Below are 7916 nucleotides of genomic sequence, written 5' to 3' on the forward strand. Positions count from 1 at the left end.
AAAGGGCTCGGAGGGTTCCTAGCTTGCTACTCCATGCCCGTCTCACTCATTCTAGCCCTGGCACCTAGCCCAGTGCCTCACATATAGTAAGTGCTCAATAAAATTCTGTCACGTGAGCCAGTGAGTGAGAAGGGCTGAACCCAAAGAAAGCAACAGAAAAAGGCTGGGAAGAGCTTCCCTGGTGGCGCAGTGGTTGAGAGTCTGCCTGCCGATGCAGGGGACACGGGTTCGTGCCCCGGTCCGGGAAGATCCCACATGCCGCGGAGCGGCTAGGCCCGTGAGCCATGGCTGCTGAGCCTGTGCGTCCGGAGCCTGTGCTCGGCAACGGGAGAGGCCACAACAGTGAGAGGCCCGCGTACCACAAAAAAAAGAAAAAAAAAGAAAAGAAAAAGGCTGGGCATTGACCTTTGTGGTTCCCTCCTCCCCGCCCTAGCCCCAATCAGCTGGTGTCCCCCGAGGTGCCTCTACAGACTCAGCCCCACCCAGAACCTCACTTCCAGTGGGTGGGCTCCAGGACCTAGAGCTGTGCTGTCCAAGGCAGTAGCCACTGGCCACGTATGGCTACTGAGCTCTTGACATGTGGCTAGTCCAAACTGCGGTGCGCTGTCAGTGTGGAACACACACCGGTTTTCAAAGACTTTATACCAGAAAAGAACATCAAATATCTCATGAATATTTTTTATATTGAAAACTTGTTGAAATGATAATATTGTGGAAATATTGAAACAACTTCACCTTTTCCTTTGGGAACGTGTTATTAGAACATTTAAAGTGACATACGTGGCCCACACGTGTGGCCTGTGTTGTATTTCTGTTGCGAAGCAGTGGTCTGGAAGAGGCTGCAGGTCCCAGCCCCAGAGGAGTCAGGGGCAGACCCCAGACGTTCAGTTACTGTGACCCTAAGTCTCCCAGGGCTCTTGGGCCAGTGCATAGCATGTGGGATCTACCTCAGTTTCCCCATCTGGTGCTCCCGTTTTTTGTGGCCCCAGCATCCTGCATCCCATGTGGAATCATGCCACGGTCTCATTCCTGAGCTAGAACAGCACTTGCATGGGCCACACCCACCAACTCAGAAGGGGCCTCAGGTATACGGCTACCAACTGACCAACTCAACCTTAACCCAGCCAACCCTTTTAGCTTTTACATCTCTCTGAGTTCTTATACTTCTCTCCATCCCTCTGCCACTCCTCCTGTCCAGATCCCCATTCATTCATTCAGCCAGTATTTACTGAGCATCTATGTACCAGGCGCTTTTCTTGGTGCTTGACATACATCAGTGAACAAAGCAGATAAACCCCTCGCTCTTGGGAGCTGACACCCTAGTGGGAAGACGGACAGTAAAGAACAGACATTGTAAATAAGTAAATGGTATGTGTTAGAAAGTATAAATGCTAATTTTTAAAAAATAGAGTCATGTAAGGAGGATCAGCCTCCACATTGCTCTCCCTGGCTTTATTCTTGCCCCTTGACTCATCCTCCATGGGCTGCTGGAGGGATCTCAGGCCCAACCGTGCTACTTTCTGGCTGCCAAGCCCTCTCTGGCTCCCCAGTACCTCCAGGTGAAGGTCCAAGCTCCCTAGCAGGCATGCAAAGCCCCACGTGACCTGGCCCTGCCAACCTCATCCTCCTCCAGCCGCTCACTGGCATGCTCTCTAGAGCCTCCCTGTCGTTCCCTCTGCCAAGAAATCCTTCCCAGATTTCTCTGTTCCTTTGCTCGTTCTCATCACTAGAGGCTCCACTCACTGCCAGGAAGGTTTGCAGTCAGCCACATGTGGATCTCGGCATCCTAGGCCCGCGCGTGTGCTACGGCTACACGCCCGCTGCTGCCATGGCTCACGTGCATGTGTGGATTCTATGTGAGCAGACATGCCACATGCCCATGTGTCCTCCCCCTCAGAGAGGCCCAGCCGGGGTCAGGGGCTTCCCAGGTATGTCTCGACTTCCCAAAGCCTCAGCGGGAACAGGCCCTGCAATTCAGGAAGTCGCCATGGCAACCGACGGGCCCTCGTGCCATCTTCTGCAATCAGTGCTGGGACCTGGCCACCCGCTGGGCTTCCTGGAGATTTGTTCCCTATGATGGGAGGCTGGGGAGGGGGCTCCTAACCCGCCTTCCTCTCTTCTCCTGTCCTCCCCTCCCCCACCCCCAGGGTGGCAGGGCTGCCAGGACGGGACAGAGAGTATTTGAGAAAGGGCTCCCCTGAACTGGAAGCAGGGACTGGAATTCTGGTCTCAGATAAGCCACTGGTCCCTTATGTGATCCTTCCTTTCTCTGCACCTCTGTCTCTTCATCCGTGAGATGCCTCCCTTACAGGGTCTCTGTGGGGTTTGGGACAATAATATAGCACATGTTAGGTGCTCAACTAATGCTGTTATCAAAATTAAAGGTCTAAAACAACCCCTCGCCTTTCAAGGTGCTTCCTATCTGTTGGTTCACAGCAGCCCCTGAGGAGGGTTTTTAATGTCTGTTTCACAGAAGAGGAGCCTGAGGTCAGAGTGGTGGAGAGGAGGGTCAAAGTCACCAGGGTCAGCTGCATGGGGCAGGTCAGGAATGCTGGGGATTCCCAGCAGAAAGGCTCTCTGAGAGGGATGGGGCCCAGGACCATCCTTTCTCTGCCAGCACAAACAGGTGACCCTGCCTTACCTCTACTTCCTGACAAGAGCCCGGCTCTCATCTCCTGGGCTGGTGCCGGGGAGTAAAGCGAGGCCTCTCCGATCCCAGAACCCTGCTCAGTGGACAGAACCCTGAGGCAGGAGGCCTGGGTTCCAGTGCTGACTGGCCCTGTGACCTCAGAAGAGAGGGAGTCTCTTGTCATCTCTGGGCCTCATTTAACAGGTGCTCTAGATTGTAAGATGAACTAGATGACCCCAAGGGCACGTCCCACTCATACAGGCTGTGGTTTCCATTCTATAGCAAGACGAGCTCAAGGGACCTTGCAACCCTGGGCAACACTGACCGGTGAGTTTGCCAAATGCCAGGCACAGACCTCCCTGACCAACCAAGGGGCCTGGCTTCACACACACTCCAGGAAAGTCAGGCAACAGAACAGCGTCTTTGTCCTCCCAGCTCCACCAGGGCCTCGAGTTTCTTAATTAGGAGGCTGCAGTGTCTGTTGCTCCATCTCACTCCAATTCCTGCCAGAGAAGTCACTGAAGTGAGGGAAAAGGCACCACGCGCTTGCCCCATGCCCCTTTTACGCCCATGACCCCGTTTTATTCCCACAACCACTCTGCAAAGTAGGTCTTACTGCGTGCATTTCACGGGTGAGGCGACAGAGGCTCAGAGAGGTGGAATGACTTACTCAAGGTCACACAGCCAGGAAGTAGCAGAACTGGCATTTGAACCCAGGCCCATCTGATTCCAGAGCCCAGTAGAAAGACCATCCTCGATGTCCACTCTACTCGGCTGCCTCGTCCCTCTCTCAGTGACAGCTCTGCTCCCTAGAACTCCTCTTCCTCCTCTTTCTGGGGCCCCTGGTGCTGCCCACAGCACCCCTTCCTCCTCATCCAGGCAGGAAAGATGCTTAGACTCAGAATTCCAGAGCATCAGGGATGAAAGAGCCCTTTGAGGTGAACCACACCCTACCTGACCAGTTCTGCCTCCATACGATGGGGAAACTGAGGCCCTGTGAGGCAGAGCCAGGCCTGGACCCAGAATTAAAGGCACAGACTCCTATCCTGCAGGGGGTGTGGTGGAAGATGTCCCGTCCAGCAGGACTCAGGGGCATTGGTGGAGCTCTGGGGATGCCGCCTAAGGCAGGCGGGTCTGCTGGGGCTTGAAGGGTTTGGATTTGGATTAGCAGAGAGCGGAGGGAGCCTGCCCGACACGAGGGTGGGGGCTGGGCGTCCTGGCTGAGCTGAGGGGTCAGGCAGCCTTGGCCGGGCTCCCACCTCCAGCCCCAGGGCCAGTGCACGAGGTGGAGCTGAAACATTCAAGCAGCTTCCTCTCCTTTGTTGGGAGTGATGTCGCCCATTTCCTGGATGTCCAAGAACCGGCTTCAAACAATAGCGCTGTCAGGAAGCCAGGAAGGGGCTGCTGCCCTGTGCCTGGTCCTGCCCCATCCCTCCCCACCTCCTGAGACCTGGCCGGGCCATCGTTTATGCTTATCTTTGGGAGTCTTATGCCTCACTCTGTCACCAGCCGGCTGTGTTTCTTGGGGCCAGTCACCTAACTTCTCTGGGCCTCAGCTCCCCATCTAAAACTTGGGGATCCGATGCTCACCCAGCAGAACTAGCACACAGATCAGACGAGGTAATAACGATGGTAGTAGGAGCTGCAGTAGCAGCGAATACACTGTACCGAGACAGTACTTCAGGAAGTGCTTGGTACTTAGTAGGCATTTGAAAATGTGACTTTGGCTCTGAAGCCCGGACACGGTCAACTCACATTCTTCAAGCCTACTGGGTGCCAAGCATTTCCGTGTGCATTACCTGGGTACCATGTGTGAAGACCTACAGTTTTGGAGTCAGACAAAATTGCGTTTAAATCCCAGTTCTGCCAATGATGGGCTGTGTGACCTGGGACAACATCGTGGCCTTTCTGAGCTCCAGTTTCTTCTCAAATAAAGGAAAATAGGAATAAACAAATAAAGTAAATAGCAATAACAAGAATCCCTATTTTGTGGCATCAAATGAGGAATAAATAGGCCAACAGATGTCAAGCATTGGGCACAGTGCCCGGCAGAGTAGACAGACACCCAGAAGATGTCAGCTCCTGTTCCTACTGTTGCCACCATGGGCCTCCCCATCTCGTCCTGTGTTTGCTCACATTGCTGCCCCTGCCTACGAGCCCTTCCTCTCTGCCGTCCACACCTCCGGCTCTGCACAACTCTTTAGCATCCAGTTGCCACCCCACAGGTAGTCCAGGGCGGGGACATCAGAAGTCTAGGCTCCATCCTAACTTTGCCCTGAGCTCTTCCCTTCTGCAGGCCTCAGTTTCCCCATCTGTAAGGTAAAGGGAAATTGGTCTCTAAGCTCCTCCCGATTCTGATGCTCTGGGAGGTGTCCCAGCATCCCAGCTCCATTCCCGGCACTGGACCTGACACTGAGTTGGAGCCCAGACCTGGCGTCCCCCGTTCACCAGCAGGCTGGACTCCTCCTCAGGAGATGAGAGCCACACAACTGGTTCAAGCTGTCTGCAGGCCTGGGAGCTGGGTGGGCGCTTCTGTCCAGGAACATGGCTTTTTCATTAGCGTCATCGTCAGCCCATTAGCCCAAAGCTGACTCACAGGGAACGCGGCGCAGGGGGCTGGTTTCAGTGGGCGCTGTGTTCCCTCAGCCCTCCTCCTCCGGCTCTTCTAGGAAACCTCAGCTCCACTGCCCGTCCAGCCTGCCCCACAGCCCACGGCCGGGTGCACCTGTCAACTTGAGAGGGTCACATTCACTGCGCACCGACAGTCATCTTGTCACCCAACCAACAAAACCACCCCAGAAGAGAAGCACTGCCGTCATCCGCGGTTCTCAGAGAAGTGGCGTGTGTCTCTCCGTCCCACTAGGAGTGGGCCATCTCGTGAGCCACCAGACTCTAGAGCAGCCTTTGGGATCCTGTTTGTCAAGTAAGCGTAGAGCAGTGTGGCCTTGGGCAAGTCACTTCCCTCTGCACTTTCTCTCCTGTCCCTAGTCAGACCTCCATTTCCCATCGTCCGATTCACCAACTCCAAGCTGACAGCTCAGAGTGGAGGAGAGCAAAGACTCCAGGTTCTGGAGCCAATCAGGCCCAGGTTGTAATTCCGCTTCTGTCAGAGATAAAATAGCAATCTTCCTGGGCCAATGGAGAGCCTCTTCATCTTTTTACTGGCTGCCAGGACTGCATTGTGTGGCTCTACTGCATCTCATTCAACTGCTCTGCTACTACTGATGTAGGCCGTTCCTCTCTCTCTGTCCATTTCTACAAGCAATGCCATAGTGAACACCCTTGTATACATCTTACAATACTTGAATCAACACTTCTGTAGTATGAATGTTTACAGGTGTGGGATAGTACACACACTTTATATTTTGATCCTCCAAGCATAATATATCGATGTATCAGTTCATACTCCTACAGGATCAGTAGGACAGTACCCATCTCCTCACATCTGGGTCAATTCTTTTTTTTTTTTTTAATTTTAATTTAATTTAATTTTATTTTATTTATTTATTTATGGCGGAGTTGGATCTTTGTTGCTGGGTGTGGGCTTTCTCTAGTTGCGGCGAGCGGGGGCTACTCTTCGTTGTGGTGTGCCGGCTTCTCATTGCAGTGGCTTCTCTTGTTGCCGAGCACGGGCTCTAGGCGTGCGGGCTTCAGTAGTTGTGGCTCACCGGCTCTAGAGCGCAGGCTCAGTAGTTGCGGCACACAGGCTTAGCTGCGCCACCAGGGAAGCCCTTGACGTCATCAACCTTTTACGTTTTTGCTAATAAAATGGCATCTCACTGTGGCTTTAATGTGCATTGTTCTGCCTACTAGGGAGGTTAAACATCTTTTCACAGTTGATTGGCCATTCTGATGTTTTCTTCTGCAAACTGCCTGTTCACGGATTTTGCAGAGGTTTCTATTAGGGTGTCTGTCTCCCAACCACTCTTTGACTCCGTGCTCCCTGTTTATCCCAGTCCTGCCCTTTTGGCGTCCGATGCTCAGGTCCCCTCTCGTACTCCAAGTGCTGCTGCCTATTTCCACAGGTGAGCTGTGCCCCCCGGCCCTCCACGCAGCCAACCTCCGTGTCAGCCAGCCTGAACCCACGACGGCAGAGGGCTTCAGACTGGGCTTGGCCCAGTCAGAAGGCAGTTCAAGTAGAAGATGATCTCCAAAGGTTTCCTCCTTTAACTTTTAAGACCAAAGCCGCCCTTTTTTTTTTTTAAAATAAATTTATTTATTTATTTATTTGTGGTTGTGTTGGGTCTTCGTTGCTGCACGCGGCCTTTCTCTAGTTGTGGTGAGCGGGGGCTACTCTTCATTGCGGTGCGCGGGCTTCTCATTGCAGTGGCTTCTCTTGTTGCGGAGCACGGGCTCCACACGCTTGGGCTTCAGTAATTGTGGCTCGCAGGCTTAGGTGCTCCGCAGCATGTGGGATCTTCCCAGACCAGGGATCGAACCCGTGCCCCCTTGCATTGGCAGGCGGATTCTTAACCACTGCACCACCAGGGAAGTCCCAAGATCAAAGCCTTCTTAATAATCCTCTGAACAAACTCAGCCTCAATTAACAAGAAAGCTACATGAAACAATTTCGAAGTGGATGACAAAACCCTTGACTCTCTTCTGTATTGTGTCCTTCAAAAGACTGAGTGGGTGATCTATTTAAAACCAAGGCCTGAAATGCCCTTCTCATTTTAATGATATGTCCAGAATGAACTGCCCAGGTGATTAGATCTACCTCAAGAAAATCACCAAAACGCCACCATCTCCCCCAACAAATTGGCTAGGGGAGAAACTGCGTTTTATGTAATTCTTGGTATGGAAAAGAGCCCAGATACCATCTTAGTCTGTTACTTCATTTTATAGCTAAAGAAACTGGCTCAGAGGGGAAAGTGTTTTGCCAAGATCACACAGCAAGGTCAGAGATAGCATGGGAACGGCACCCCAGGCACCTCCTCCAACTAGCTTGCTGGCCATCACACTGATAGAGAAGAAAAGAGGCCAAGGGATTTTCTTGAAAGTTCTTTGGTTTGAGGCCACCACTGGGAACCTCAGCTTCTTGGAACCCAGCAACATAAAGCTACTGCATGTTCCACAGACAACAAAACACATATAAAGCCTGTACATCAAACTACTGTCACATCACGTAATACCCTGGTTTCAGATGGCAAGTGAAAGAAACGTTATCATCACTTTCTTTTTAGCTTCAACTCTTCCACCAGAGCAGCAGAATTGATTAAAACACGGCTTCCAGAAAGGGCATCCTGCTTAACTTGCATTCAACCCTCAAATTAAAGGAATACCGGCA

This window comes from Monodon monoceros, unplaced genomic scaffold (assembly GCF_005190385.1).
Source record: "Monodon monoceros isolate NGI ecotype Baffin Bay Population unplaced genomic scaffold, NGI_Narwhal_1 Super_Scaffold_5, whole genome shotgun sequence".
Classification (NCBI taxonomy): Eukaryota; Metazoa; Chordata; class Mammalia; order Artiodactyla; family Monodontidae; genus Monodon; species Monodon monoceros.